This window comes from Callithrix jacchus, chromosome 15 (assembly GCF_049354715.1).
Source record: "Callithrix jacchus isolate 240 chromosome 15, calJac240_pri, whole genome shotgun sequence".
NCBI classification, from domain to species: Eukaryota; Metazoa; Chordata; class Mammalia; order Primates; family Cebidae; genus Callithrix; species Callithrix jacchus.
In genome coordinates this window covers 61,623,670-61,639,718 of record NC_133516.1, presented here as the reverse complement: position 1 = coordinate 61,639,718, position 16,049 = coordinate 61,623,670, and the positions used below count along the sequence as shown (strand labels likewise).

Genomic DNA, 16,049 nt, shown 5'->3' with positions numbered 1-16,049 from the left:
TGGCAACAGGGCAAGACCCTGTCTCAAAAAATGAAAAGTTCATCGAAGCCCATTAAATTGATTTAACAACCTCTTAATGGGTTGCCACAGAATTTGAAAAACATCCCCCAGGCTGGGTGAGGTAATACACGCCTATAATCCCAGCACTTTGGGAGGCCAAGGTGGGCAAATCACAATATGGTGAAATCCCATCTCCTAAATATACAAAAATTAGCTGGGCATGGTGACGTGTACCCACAGTCCCAGTGACTCTGGAATCTGAGGCAGGAGAATCACAGTGAGCCAAGACTGTGCCACTGCACTCCAGCCTGGCGACAGAGAGAACAATAACAACATTGTTGCTCATCTGGGGAGAACGACTATGTGTTAGCCTCACCAATTTTTTTTAAAAAGTTTAGATTATGTTCAAAACTCTTTGCAAAAAGGGAAGGTTGGGTCACTTGCATTTTGGAAATGCTTTCACCTAAGTAATTCAAGTTTTAAGGTTTCTTCATTTTAATTTTCTGATCTGTAAGATGAGGATAACAAGAGTATCTACATGGCCCTAAGTGGAGAGATCTCTAAATACCATTTTGGCCAGGCTAATGGCTCACACCTATAATCCCAACACTTTGGGAGATCAAGGTGGGAAGACTGCTTGAGTCTAGGTGTTTGAGACCAGCCTGGACAACATGGTGAGAACCCATCTCTACAAAAAACACAAAAGGTTAGCCAGGTGTGGTGGTGAATGCCTGTGGTCCCAGCTACTCAGGAGGCTGAGGTGTGAGGATAGCTTGAGCCCAAGAGGCAGAAGTTGCAGTGAGCCAAGACTGTGCCACTGCACTCCAGCCTGGACAACAGAGTGAGATCCTGTCTTAAAAAACAAAAAGACAAACAAAACAAAACAAAAAACATTTCTCTCTTAAAAGAGTAAAGGCTCCTTGGAGAAAAGGCTGATTCTCGGTCTGGGACAAGAAATAGAGAAGATGAGCCTGGAACATCTTGTTATACAGAAATCAAAAAAGCTAGCAGAAACTACAAGGGCTGTGTCAAAGTCTCAGGAACTTTCCCAGCCCATTTCTCAGTGACTAGATAACTAATGGCTTTGGGTAGTGAGCATCATGGGATGCTAATATAACAAGAACAGACATCCAACATCTCACATGGTCCTAAGCAAAGTTTACAGAGTAGACTTACTGGAGTCCCAGCTACTGGGAAGGCTGGGGCAGGAAGACTGATTGAGTGTAAGAGTTCAAGGCCAGCCTAGGCAACATAGTGAGACCCCTTCTTAATTTAAAAAAGAAAAGAACCCAACTCTGACCAAGCCTCTATACTAACTACCAAATCATGGTAGGCAAAGGGAATAGAGAAACATGTTAAACCACAACGAACAGCTGTTATCAGCAAAGTTTAAACTGTGGATTTGTGTATCACCCAGTTTCTTCAGTAACAACAACAACAACAAAATGCATGGAAGAAAAGATGTGCAGAGGAAATACAGAAATTAACAGACATCAACCATTTGTAATGTTTTGACCCTAATTCAAACTGCTAAATAGATGTCTGTGTAAAATTATTATATATTTTTACAAATATCTATGTATGTATGTATATATATCAAGGAAGTATAAACACAGACTCAATAAAAATGAAAGACCATCCAAGGGGCAGATACATTTAGAGAAATGAGACACAAATGTCTATTTATTAAAAATAAAAGATGTTCAATATGTACAAAAGGTAATTTACCAAATGAGAGGTATTATACACATCGCTTTTTATGAAATGTAATTATATACCTAAATTTTACATATGCATACTTAAGAGGAAAAGCCTGAAATCCTAGCTTGAATAGTTGAAATTGTTTTGTTTCATTGCTCATCTTTATTTCCTAATGTTGCACTACAATGAATATGCTATCTTTTTCTCCTCAAAGAAAAATTTTAATAGAGACAGGGTCTTGCTATGTTGCCCAGGTTGAAGTACAGTAGCTATCACAGATGCAATCATACTGCAATACAACCTCAAACCCCTGGGCTCAAGTGCTTCTCCTGCCTCAGCCTAAGTACCTGAGTCCAAGGTGTGTGCTACATGAATATGCATCTCTTACATAATAAGTAACAAAATTTGAGTTGTGCTTTAAGTTTGCACATATGCAGGGGTCCCCTTCACTTGTTAGGGAGAATCACCAACACAGAGCTTCTAATTCCCCAAGGATGCTGGAGAGCAGAACATTAGTCCTCCTTGTAAATATCTCTTAAAATGACACTGGATACCCCGCAGGGTGGCAGTAGGACATAGAAGGTTTGTGTTGAAACTCCAGGATTATCATTAGGTTCTTAGAAATTGCCGTCCAAGCCAACTGTATGTTCACCTACTTGTCAAACTTTACTTTCCTACTGAAGTGAATTAAAATCCCAGGTAAGTCCTGTCATTAACCAGACAGCCCAGAAATCTGGGTTTTACCCCCTATCAAGTTCCCGTCTGGTATGTGATCCTGCCAGCCTTACCAGAGTCTCTCCAGAAAGGACAACGTATTTTCATGATGTTGAAAACCACATTGAGAATTCTGGGAGAGTTTACAAGTCCTCAGATAAACCACTGTTGACCTGCAAAATCTGGTCCCTATAGGCCTGGACCTTGAGTCCCTCTCCCTCCTGAACTCCCAGCACTCTCCCTCAGCTATGGCCACCCTGGTCTTCTTCTCCCTGCTGCAACATGTCACACTCACTCCTATCTCAGGGCCTCTGTACTTGCTGCTCTGACATTTGGAACACACTTTCTCCCTGATATCTATAGGGCCAACTCGCTTGCCTCCTTCAGCTCTGTGCTGAGACGTCATGTAGTAAAGATCTAATCCCCACCTAAGTACTCCCCTAATGCCTCTCATCATGTCTTGTTGCTTTTTAAAATTGCTGTAAAATATACATACCATAGAATATACCACTGTGAAGTGTTATAACTCAGTGGCACTAAGTACATTCACACTGTTGTGCAGCATCACCACCATCCATTTCCAGAACTTTTTCGTCTTTCCAAACAGAAACTATCTCGTCAACAAACACTGACGGCCCCACCCGTCTTTTCTCTCCCCTAGCAATCACCATTCTACTTTCTGTCTGCAGGGCTCTGACTACTCTAGATGCCTCCTGCAGGAAAAATAATTAAATAAGTGTCCTTTTTTGTTTCTGGCTTGTTTCACTTAGCATAATGCTTTCGAGGTTCATCCACATTGTAGCATGTGTCAGAATTCTTTTTAAGACTGAATAATATTCCATTGTATGCATAGTTCACATTTTGTTTATCTGTTCATTCATCAATAGACTTGGGTTGTTTCTACCTTTTGCTACTGTGATAATGCTTCTGCTGACACCAGTGTACAAATACCTGCTTAAGTCTCTACTTTTAATTTTTTAAAGTATATACCTTCAAGTGGAATTGGTGGAACATATAGTAATTTTATGTTTATTTATTTTTAGTAACTGCCACACTGCTCTCCACAGCAGCTTCACCATTTTATATTCCCACAAGCAATGCACAAGGGATCAAATTTCTCCACTTGTTATTTTCTGTTCCCTCCTTGACCAGTTTTCTTTTTCTCCATAGCACTTACTAACTCTAATACTATACTTCTTACTTGCTTATTTATATTGGCTGCCTCCCACCAATTATGACATAAGCTTCTCAGGAACAGGGTGGTTTGTTCATTGCTGTATCCTGAGCACCTAGAATACACCTTAGTATATAGCAAGTGTTCAAGAAATTTGTTGAATAAAGAATAAAACACTTGAATCACACACAACAACTTGAATTGTCCTCAGAGTCTGTTAAATAGATTCACCACACCATGTGCCTTAAACTACATCCGATTTAGGAATCTCAAAGTTCAATGGGTGGTGGTTTCAGTAGTTTATTTGGCTCACCATCAGCAGCAATTATCTCAGAACCACAGACACCAAGACAATTGTAAGGAGTCACAGAAGTTATGTCCTTCACATCACTGACTTCAAGCCTTAATTGCATTCATCAATTGAGCTATGCACAAACTTAAAACAGCAAAAACAGAAAAAAAAACTGCATTCACTTCTGATTATAGACAGCCTGCAAATGCAATGTGTTTTATTTTTAAAAATCAAACCAATAGTAAACAAGATGGAAATTGGCCTTGTGGAGACTCCTTAATCAGATGTATCCAAAGACAGCTTGACCTAGAAACCTAACTCCAGGACTACTTTTATTTTGGCTGTGTTTTCTGTTGTTCATATTTGGTGTTTATTTTATTTTGGTTTGTTTTCTAAGAGCTGCTTGTGAAGAAATCAGAGTTTCCATGATACCGTTATAAATGAGCTGAAAAGCTGTGTGATATTTCCTCTCCTCTGGAAGTCAACTTCTGCACACCACTGGATTAGGGTTTCTTTTTCTTTACCTTTCTCTCTGCCCACTCTCCTCCCTACCCACAACACTAACACCCTGATCTTCCTCACTTGAAAATACTTTGAAGAAAAAGACTGATCTTTCTGTGCAGTTCATCTCTTTTTTTCTAAGCAACCATTCCACTTCTTCCTAAAGAGGCCAATTCCCTCCAAAAGACAATCACTTTGTTGAAATGGATAATACTATTGTTAACCCCAAATGACTTTCATGAATCTCAATGCAAGAGCCAGAGTAATTCATTTAGAACTTGAAGAACTTTCCCTGCCTGATAAGAAGGGTATCTTGAAAGGATTTTCTGTTCGGATTTGAATTGTTGAAAGAGCAGATTGTTCTTTAGATGTGCATATGCATAATCACACATACTTGAAAGAAAAAAATGGAAAACAGAAATGTCTGCACGACTGGCTGCAAAGCAAACTGGAAGGTATATGAAAAGGTAGCAACGTTTCACATTGCACACTACAGTTTAAACTTTCGAATTACTCAAAAGGGGAAACGCCTGATCCTTTCACCTACTCAGATGCTTTGATATAAATAATCAAGATGTATTTCAGCTGGGAGATGAGCCTAATACTTAACTTGCATAATGTTTCTTGTGGTTTTGTGTTGTTTCTTTTTACTCTCCTCATTCAGGCTTTCCAAAGTGAACTCATTACAACATCTAATACCTCCTCAAATATCTGCACTCTTTTATCCCTATATTTGTGGCTATATCCTTTCCTTCTTACATCAGTGTTAAGTATTACTTCATCATTGGTGGGATATAAGCAGGTTATTTCATCAATAGCAGTAAGTTTTCCATTTTTCCTAGCTTCCCTCTCACCACTCCCCATCCCCAAATCAACTTAGGTCCATTTGTGGGATGCAGTACAGCCTCACTGCCTGAAGGTATGTATACCTTGCTCCTACTTTATACTAGCTACCGGACAAGTGATTTCACTCTCTGCATCTCAGTTTCTTCACCTGTATGTCACTCAAAGGGTTTCCGAGACATACGGCTCTGACCCTGGCTTACGAGTACTTAATGTGTAACCATCTTATTATTTTTACCAACCAGTTAGAAAGGAATCTGTGAGCCAGGTTCTCCTTGTTGTACAGCTAATTCTGAAGAGGGGAACTAGACCCAATACTTGGCCCTGTGAGCACTCATATAGCCATGTGAGTCAATAAAAGAATTCCAATAAGAAACTAGAGTTCTCACATCCAAATGCTTCTCACTCCGCCAGTACTCCCGAGGATCTTATCAACAGGAAACAAAAGCACTACACCACTATAATGAAGCATCTGACTTTTATTTTCTCATTTAAAAAGTCCAAAGATTGTAGCCCAGGGAACAGCTAAATATTTAGAATGTTAAAAACGTTACTAAGACCCAGCCACCCACCCCACCCACCTCTGTTACCCTGTTATTTACCATGTTTCTGAACATTTCGGGGGGAAAAAACTTCTGATGGCCAAATCTGTAGCAATCGTGATGTATGTGCACCCGTTGAAACCTCCCACTCTTCAAATGCAGTCTGACCATTTTGGGGAAAAAATAGAAACTGTTGTGTTTACAGACAAATGCTGCTCTCAGCTCATATTCCACTACAGGCCCCAAGACAACAGGGACCTGCCTGATTCCTTGACATTCAGGTGGCTTGAGTCAAGGGCTGAATGTTACTATCTTAAGCTTCAACAACTAACTTCCCTTTTTTAAGTTCTAATTCTTTCAACTTGCAGCAACCACTTTCATTTCTTGGAGTCCAACCTACTCTGATTAAGCCACAGGTTCAAAGTTCGAAGAGAATAACTATTTTCTGAAGGAGAGAGGCAGTGAATACTGCTTACACATCCTGGCATATGAAACGCACTGCATCCTTCAGAATTTAAATCACCAGCACAGCCCGGCAATGGGCCGCCGTTTTATTGCTCCATTTAATGGCCTTTCCCCACCGCCCCCCTCATAAACCTTCAGGCTCCTTCAATTCTGTGCTTACGTCCAAGAAACGGACTGTCCACTGGACCTCTGCTCTTTAAAGCCCTCACCAAAGGCAGAGGCAAATTTTGACGACTGAGCAACGGAGTTTCTTTTTCTTACTTCCCACTTCCTTGGCTGTTTAGATAGAACTTAAAATAGACGTAGGACAAAAACTCATTATTGACTACAGCACTCAGGCTTCCACACTCACCTGACCCGGGTCAGGCACTCTGTTGCCAAAACAAGCCCAGCGAGGGGTGCAAATCCTGCTCCTCTGCAGTCAGCTCCTAAATATTTAGAAAGAAAGAAGACTGAGTAACAGACCGCGGAAGATGGGTCTCTAACAGAAATGTTCTAAATTACAAGTTTCCACCTTCTTTAGCCTCCTCCCCTGGAGAGACCCAAGTCTGGAGCAGAGCCTCCCCAAACTTGGCAGGCAGGTTTGGTGGGATCGCTTGGGAGAAGAATACAGGTATCTACGCTCATTTCCAGGATGTAACTGACAAGTGAGACTAGGCACGCACAAACTCCGAACTTGCGGGAGGCTGGAACTAAGGGAAATGTTTGGCAAATCCCAAAGCACTTGTTTCCCGGCGAGGTGGCCAAGTATCCGAAGCCTGCATCCTCACTGGACGTGAGCTTCGTCCACACTTCAGCCCTCACTGCTTCCCCGGTTTTCTTCCATTTTTAAAAACCCTCCCCACGGGGGCTCCCCACACATGCATTATTCTCCCAACCATGCAGTGCAAGAGAGGGCTACATTTTTAGAAAGATTATTTCCTTGAGCAGACTTACATATGACACCCCCACAACCTCTCTCTTCAAAAAAAGAAAAAAACTATTTCCTGCAGCTGCGGCAACAGTTTCCAACTTGGGGGAATGCCATACCAGTCCGGAATGGGGAGCCCCCAACACTATGCACTAGAGTCGAGGATATTTAAGGCTTTTTAAGCCTCAAATGAGCTCCCCCTAAAAACTGCCCGCAGTAAAGGAACCCCCCAAATGCATGCCAAGTGCATGCACATCCATCAAGATCTCCCAGAAAGCGGGGCAAAAACTTCTGCGCCCAGGGAGCCAGTGCCAACTCCCCGCGCCCTCTGCCCGGCCCCAGCCGCTACCTTGGTGCCCGGGGAGCCACGCCGGTTTGGGGCAGCAGGGCGAGGAGAGGGGTTAGCAGCCGCTGGGTAATCCCATGTCCGCGAAGAGGCAGCTCGTTCCGTTAGGATGGAAGCGGAACACCCACACCTCCTCTCGGCTTGCGCTTTCTCTCTCTCCACCCCCTGCCTCCTCCTCCACCACCACCTCCTCCTCCTCCTCCTCTCCTCCCACCCCAGCAAGCTTAAGGAAACACTTCAGCAGCACATCCACATGGTTACTGCACTTTGAAGCGGCTCCCGGCGGCTTATATAGGCCGGAAAGCTCCCTGGGCAATGTAGTCCGAGTCCCGGGTTGCGGCGGCGCCTGAGGCTGAGGGGAGGGACTACAAGTCCCAGAACCTCCTGGGCGCCGGGACTGGGCCCTAAATAGACGCGCGCGGGGACCGGGGAGGGACGTCCTACGGGGCGTTCATGCTGCTGAGCAGTCTCGCAGACTGAGGTCGGTAGGGCTTGGCGCTACCCCCCCCCCATAAAGCCGCCCCTGGGAAGTGCCCCCAACCCTTGGGGACGCCTCTCCTCCGGTTGCCCCTCTTCCCTGGAATCCAGGTGTCACTGGGGCCGGGGAGGGGCGAGGCGCTCGGATTTCTGCTTTGGGAAGTTTTTACAAGCGGTTACCCACCCTCCTCCTGCCTTGGGTCCCCGAGCCAAGAATTTCAGAAATCCGGGGCACAAAAACGCCAGTGTTTGCGGTCAGGGATTAAAGGCGCGAGGTTGTCTTTATTTAATCTGCTCCGCCCTGCTCGGGTTTGCACGAAAAACCAAGCCTGGGAGCGACGGTCCACGCAAGCGGAGACAGGCAAGTCGCGTGAGAGCACTTTTTTGAGCCCGAGCTGCCTGTGTCTTTGGTCGCCCCTCAGGAGGTAAAGAAACGCCAACCTCTCCGGTGCGCAAATTAAGGAGCCGTGTTGTGACTTGCCGGCTCTGAAACTGGAAGGCAGAAAATAAATACGATCTGCGACCTCTAGCAGCCCCTCTGCTCCTGGGTGCTGTAAATGCTTAGGTAAATAAACCGCAAACAAGAAAAATAAGGGCTCGGGAGAGTGCCGCTTCTACTGAGATGCGCGTCCAGGCGGGGCGCTCTCCTGCAGCTCCGACTAGGGCGAGGTGGGTTTCACCCGCTGCCAAGTAGTGCCTGGCTCCGCTACGAGCTGCTCAAGTTGGGGAAGAGCTAAGCCCAGAAGCAGTCAGCCGACTGCCCTCTCTTGCCTCAAATGACGTATATTCATTCCCCAAACGTTTCCTGAGTGTTTACTGGGTGCCAGGCGCACCATAGCATCCCAGACAGGCACTTCCTGACGCCGCCTAAAGATCTGTTATACGGTAATAATAATGATAATATTCAATGGAGAGGCTGATTTTACTGAGCCCAGATCCATGCAGTTTTCATGCGTCATGCTATTGAGTTTCACCAACTGTAGGTATATTTATCATACCTGTTTCGCAGGTGCACAATCCAGGGCTCAGAGAAATCAGGTAACTTCCCAAGTGACCCCTCGAGTTAAGCGGTACAGCCTGGATTCTGGCTCCAGACTCTGAGTGTATGAAACCCTTGTCTTTGGGGAAATCCATCGCCATTGCCTTAAATAGCCTCTCTCCCCATTTTAAGGAGCAGCCTCTGAGCCATTGAGCAAGTCATTTTCATCAGTTTTGCCATCTTAAGGAGATTCTCATTAGAATTTGTCTACTTTTTAAGCAGTATTCCTTAAGATAGAGTCGAGCCTTATGAAACTTTAACAAATTAGAGGAGCATCATATCTAATAATTATTAGACATAATAATGCCAAAATTAGTCGTAATTATTAAAATTTATAGGGTGAATGCCATGTGCCAGGCATTGCTCTGAACTCTTTCTGTATAGCACCTCATTAAATCCTATTAACAAGCCATATTTTATTTATGAAAAACGCGGGGGATTGGGGGAGACCAGGAATCAGTTAAATTACTTCCTCCAAAGTCACACAAATAGCTGACTCTTGAACCCTGGACTTAAACTACTACTCTCCACTACCTACCCAATGTAAACATATGCACTGTATTTACCTGCTCAGATAAGCATTTAATACCAGTCCAGGAACGGGCAAGCTCTTGAAATAGACAAAGTGTGTGTTTACTATATTCACTCCTTCCTTCCCTTCTCCTGGTCATTGGGTGCTGGAGTCTAGTGCCTAATACTTTTAGCTGCCTCTCCGCATCATCAAGAAACTCCCCCATCTGCCATATAAAGGAGATGTTTCTCATTTGCCCTACTCTCATCTCTTCCCCCATGAAAACCTCTTCCATTTTCAAAGGATCTTTGGCTCTACTTTTCAAGCAAATTCAACAAATCAATCTATGCCTATGTAACTGGTAGTGAAGGGTAATTATTTCATGTGCTTCTAACTCAGAAACAATGGAATTTTAAAAGGGGTTTTCTGATGATCCAGTTGGACAATTTTCATCTTCATTATATAATGGGACATTTATCTCCTACCTGTCTTTTCCACTGTCTTCCCTCAGAGAACACAAATTTCACTGAAGGCAGCATCTGTGTCGTCTTCATGCTTCTGCTCTCTACCTCCCCTGACCCAGAAGGACTTAGTCTTCTTTCTGCACATTTTAGTAGATGTGTAAAAAAAAAAAACAAACAAAAAATGTTTGTTGAAAAATGTTTTAATGGAAGGTGTGTCAGGCATATGGCAAGCTACATGACCATACTTTTTCATGCTACAAGCATGAACACCTTGTAGCCCATCTGTATCATAGCCTGTTTTCTTTGCCTTTGTGTATGGATAGTCCTTTTCAACATGTGGTGAGGTCTGGAAGCTGCTAGGTGACTAGAAAGTAATTTTGTAAGGTCTGGAAGCTGCTGGGTCGCTAGAAAGAAATTTTGTTAATTTTGCTACAATTTGAAGAAGTTCTCTACAATGATGTATGACTGATAAATTATAATGATTAATGTCAAAATAAAAGGGTCACTGCCTCATTCTCCATTATCAGTAGAGGGAAAGGAGCTGCTTTCTCTTCACTATATTTTTTTCCAGAAGAATTTTCTATACCTTTGTTTTCCAGTACAGTGACTACAAGCCATTTAGCCACGTAAGATGTGGCTAGTTCTGAGATGTGAAATAGACGTTATACACACATTGAATTTCAAAGACTTAGTACAAAAATGCAAAATATCTTAATTTGAGTATTGATTACATGTTGAAATGGTAATATTTTGGATATTTCTGTTAAATCGATTATTAGGATTGATTTTGCCTGCTTTTTCCTTTTTTAATATAGTTACCAGGAAATTTAAGATTGCATATTATATGTAGCTCATATCATATCATATTATACAGCAGTGATCTAGAAAACTAAGAATCTAAATCCCCAGATCACATTTTGAGATGATGACCCACCCATGAAAATGGCAGTTCATGACTTTGCCCTTGAAATATTCATGGAGGGAACTAGGAGGACTTTACAAGGTCAGTACAGTATCATAGACTGATCAGAAGTCTGAAGAAAGTCCAAAACTAGCACACAAGCCTACCCCCAGGGAAAACCTACAAATAGAAGCAGGTTTCATCAGCAGTACACAGCTGAAAACTCTAACTGAATTCATCTGCCTAGAAGCCCACCTCAAATGCTGCCCTGGTTAAGAGAGCAAGATAAGCTGGAGAAAGGAAGGATCAGAGAAAGTGGTTTTGATGCTCAGCTTCGCCCTTTATATCCTGTTTTCTTTTGTTTGATAAAGTGATACTAACAATCCTTCTTTTGCCGGTCTCACTGTTTCATTGGGTAATAGGACACGAAAGGGCTTCACAAAATCACCCTAGTTATACTAAAGTAAGAGAACATTATCAACAGGAATGGAGATAATGTTGATGTGTCCTGATACAGTACTTCGGATTATTCAAGCAACACTATTCCCAATTTTCCCTTAGGCATAAGACCTCAGTTGCCTGTGGAGTATAACTGTTGTTTGTAACTCAAAGAGGAAATGTTTGAGAGGATGACTACCCCATTCTCCATGATGTGCTTATTTCACATTGCATGTCTGTATCAAAATATGTACCCCAAAATATATACACATATGTACCCATAAAACATTTTTTAAAAAGCAGAATCACTTTGAATGTCACAATGAGCCTTGAGTGCTTTCATTGATAACTCTAAGTCACTCTTAAATGGCAAGATAGAATGTCCAACACCCAATCATAGAATTCAATCTATATTTTGGCATTGACACTGTATTATCTAGTATGTGGACTACGATTGACCATGGAAAACATCAACAAAGAGAAATCACTACTGTATAGTTAGTCCAACTAGCCTCTCTTGGTCATTGTTAATGGTTTATGGTGGAGGGATAGCGTCACAGCCCTCGTCAAAATTCATAAACTCCATGGACATTTGCCCCAGCACAACATAGATACTCCAAATTTCTGCACCAGTTCTTAGAGTTGCTCGTACCAGTCCTCTAAAAATCATTCAAAGATACCTCCATAAGACTAGATTATCCTTGTCTCTCCATTCAGATAACCTCTTTGAAGATAGGGACTAAGTCCTATAAATATAGGACCCTTTGTAGCATGTAGTTCAGCTCTGGATACAGAGTAGGCATTCAGCATTTACTGGCTAGTTGAAACTTACAATAATGACCAGAAGAAAAGACCTGCAGACACTTAATCAGCGCTACTTGACATGGAAAAAGTGGAGGTGCTGTTCGAACAAGGGCAGGAGAGAGGAGAGAGGACAATTTGGTATGGAGCCAAAAAAGTAAAGATGTTTTCTGAATCCAGGCTCTAGATATCCTGTGAGAGTGAGAGAAGACACAGAGAGCAAGAGGGCCTACTTTTGTTGTCCTATCCCTGGAGTGCAGAAGAGACTGCTGATCAGTCACCTTGTGAGTGGAGGGAACATGGACAAACGGTCAATAATTTAAAATTGGAAGATAGCATGATAACTGTAAAATAATGCAAAAGTTAAGGAGTTCCTAGTACTTTATGCCATATGGAAGTGGCTGCTATACCATCTCTGATGATTGCTGCTAGTACTGTCTAGAAACACATAAGCAAGCAAAGAGAAGTATTACTTTCTTATTCATTATTTTGCTGTAAAACATGCAGAGCCAGGGGTCTATTATTAACTACCCCCATCTCCTGCCTCCCATCTGCAAGACTGTCATCCTAAATTGCTTTGGTAGACAAGCTAGATCTGGGGACTTGAAGGAATCTTGGAAAAGGCTTTTTTGTCTTATCCTAGCGGTTAAACTGAAATGAAAAGTTTCTGTGTATCAAAATACATAAAGCTCTTTTTTACAGAATAATTCAGCTAATACATGTAGAAGAAATGATAATAATAAAAAAATCATGATTTTGCAGTTTCCAGTATAATAATTTATTTAGATAGGGCCAGGCATAGTACCTCAAGCCTATAATCCTAGCGCTTTGAGAGGCCAAGGTAGGCAGATCACCTGAGCCCAGGAATTCAAGACCAGCTTGAGCAACATGGCAAAACTCCATCTCTGCAAAAAATACAAAAATTAGCTGGTTGTGGTGGCAAGTACTTGTAAGCCCTACTACTGGGGAGGCAGGTGTGGGAGGATCGCCTGAGCCCAGTGAGGTCGAGGCTGCAGTGAGCTGTGATCATGCCACTACACTCCAGCCTGGGCAATAGAGTGAGACCCTGTCTCAAAAAAATAATAATTTATTTAGGCAGATTATCAATAGATGCCAAACACTCTGGGGAAAATGTTGATGAGGAATAAGATCATCATGTAGTCCTAAAAATCACTCTATATATTACACACTAATTGTGAAGTGAAAAATGACCTTTACAGTGAAGAAATAATGGGAATCACCAACATGATTCATCCATGTAATTTATTACCAGCAATACTTGGACAACTAGACACTATTTACATACATATATGATTCTATAAGAAGCACACAACATCACATGTAAAATGTTCTTGACAAAAATATTCATGAGGAACCAATCAAACTCAGAATGCAGGACATTCCACAAGACCATTGGCCTGGATTCTTCAAATAAATCAGTGTCATTTAAAAAAATATGGCAGGAGGATTATCTAGATGCAAATGCTTAAAGTGAGGCATATGGTAATTACCCTGATTGGATCATTATACTATGTATACATGCATTGAAACATCACATTTTATCCCATAAATATGGACAATTATTACATGTCAATTACAAATTAAAAAATTAAATTTAAAAAAGAGAGACTGAAACAAACTTTACAGCTAAATGCAACATGTGACCCTTGATTGAATTTTGGATTGAAAGAAATTTTGAAATGAATCTAGAGAAGATATTTTTGAGCAACTGTAAAAATTTGAATATTATAAAAATTGTAAATTTTCTTAGGTGTGAAAATGGCATTGTGGTTATGTATGAAAATGTCCTTGTCCTTAAGAGATGTATACTGAAGTATTTTGAAGTGAAATCTCATGGTATCTGAAACTCTCAAAAAATGTGTGGTGGTGTGCGCCTATAGTTTCAGGTACCAGGGAGACTGAGGCATGAGAATTCTGTGAACCCAGGAGGCAGAGGCCGCAGTGAGCCGAGATCGTGCCACTGCACTCCAGCCTGGGCGACAGAGCAAGACTCTGTCTCAAAAAAAAATAAAATGCATGCCTATTTAATCTAAAAATTATATGTATGTTTACACTTACCTATCTTATTCAAAAAATTATCTAAAATCACACCATATTCATAGAGATGTCTATGCCCATTTTTGTGATAGTTTCACAATTGTACTGGAGAAGTAATTATTTTTTACCTCTGAAGGTGATAGTGGTGTTTCAATAAATGATTGAAAAATCTACACTTAGCTTTTTGAGTAAAATGTAGAACAAGTTACTAGGCAAGTTTTGTGTCAACAGTTTCCAAGTTAGGAGTAATTGTATTTGTTGCAGTATGTCCTTCTTAGGGTCTTTTCAAATCAATCAGAAAAGCAGAAAGAATTAGGCATAAGAAAAGGGAAGTGGAAGGGTAGGCATGGTGGCTCACGCCTGTAATCCCAGCACTTTGGGAGGCCAAGGCAGGAGGATCATTTGAAGTCAGGAGTTTGAGACCAGCCTGGACAACATGGCAAAATCCCATCTCTACTAAAAGTGCAAAAATGAGCTGGGTGAGGTGGCACATGCCTGTGGTCCCAGCTACTTAGGAGGCTGAGGCAGAAGAATCCTTGAATCCAGGAGCTGAAGGTTGCAATGAGCCCAGATTGCATCAAGGAACTCCGGCCTGGGCAACAACAAAGAGACTCCATCTCCACAAAGGAAGTATATTACAGGCTTCATCTTCTCTTTCTCCTGGGAAAGGTTTTTAATGATCCATAGACTTAGTACCTGAATGAGAAAACACTGTTATAAGGCTTAATAAAAAAATTTCCATGTTGTAATACAGAAATGGATTTTGTCTTTCCGAAAAAGGAGTCTGTCCCAGCGCTTTGAGAGACCAAGATGAACTTGAGCCCAGGAATTCAAGACCAACCTAGGCAACATATGCGACTCTCTCTCTACAAAATAAAAATATTAGCCAGTGTGGTGGCACAAACCTGTAGTCCCACCTACTTGGGAGGTTGAGGCTGCAGTGAGCCATGATTATTCCACTGCACTCTAGCCTGGGCAGAAGAACAAGGCTTTGTTCCCAAAAAACAAGGGAGGAAGGGTGGGATTTGTTAATGATTTTTAACTTGTGCATAGTTGAATACACATTTGGCCTTCAGAAAAAGCATAATGGGCCTGGTGCAGTGGCTCATGCCTGTAATCCCAGCACTTTGGGAAGCTGAGGTGAGCCAATCACTTGAGGTCAGGAGTTCGTGACAAGCCTGGCCAACATGGTGAAATGCTGTCTCTACAAAAATGACAAACACTAGCCGGGCATGGTGGCAGACATCTGTAATCCCAGCCACTCAGGAGGCTGAGGCAGGATAATTGCTTGAACCCAGGAGGCAGAGGTTGTAGTGAGCCAAGATAGAGCCACTGTACTTCGGCCTGGCTGACAGAGTAAGTCTGACTCAAAAAACAAACAAACAAAAACGTCCATCTGATTTTAAGTCCATTTGATTTTGGAAATTTTCACTTGGTGAGAAGTTGCCATTATTAGGTTGGTGCAAAATAATTGCAGATTTCACCATTACTTTCAATGACAAAAACCACAGTTGCTTTCGCACCAAACTAAGAAAATAGAAAATCTCTGTATTACGTTTGATGTCCTTACTTCTTTTTAAAGGAAGAATGTGTACATTCTGACCCCAAATCAGTATTAGAAACTAGGTTCTTAGATTAAATTGGCCTTTATTTCTCTTCCACTTAAATTATTTTCAGAGCATATCACAAGGGAAGAGGCACCAATGTTAAAAAGAAAAGGAAAAAAAAAAGACTTCTTATAATGTTAACCTATTTTAGAATGATGTTTTGAAGCAAAAGAGTGGCACTTGGTGACATGTTAATTCATACTACAAGGTAAAGGAAGAGGAAAAACACTTTTCATGTGTTTCATGGAATAACTCTTAAGGAGTA

General features: G+C 41.8%; 1 protein-coding gene across 1 annotated transcript in view; it reads right to left on the bottom strand.

Annotated features, from left to right (window-relative positions):
• The window catches only part of ITPR1 (inositol 1,4,5-trisphosphate receptor type 1), a 354,215-nt gene extending 346,463 nt beyond the window's left edge, over positions 1-7,752 (bottom strand). Inside the window, exons 1-2 of the mRNA XM_054245889.2 lie at positions 7,492-7,752; positions 6,585-6,660 (exon numbers count right to left, since the gene is read on the bottom strand). The gene's annotated coding sequence lies outside the window, so the exon portion shown is untranslated. The remainder of the gene's footprint in view (positions 1-6,584; positions 6,661-7,491) is intronic.
• Positions 7,753-16,049: the final 8,297 nt, after the last annotated feature.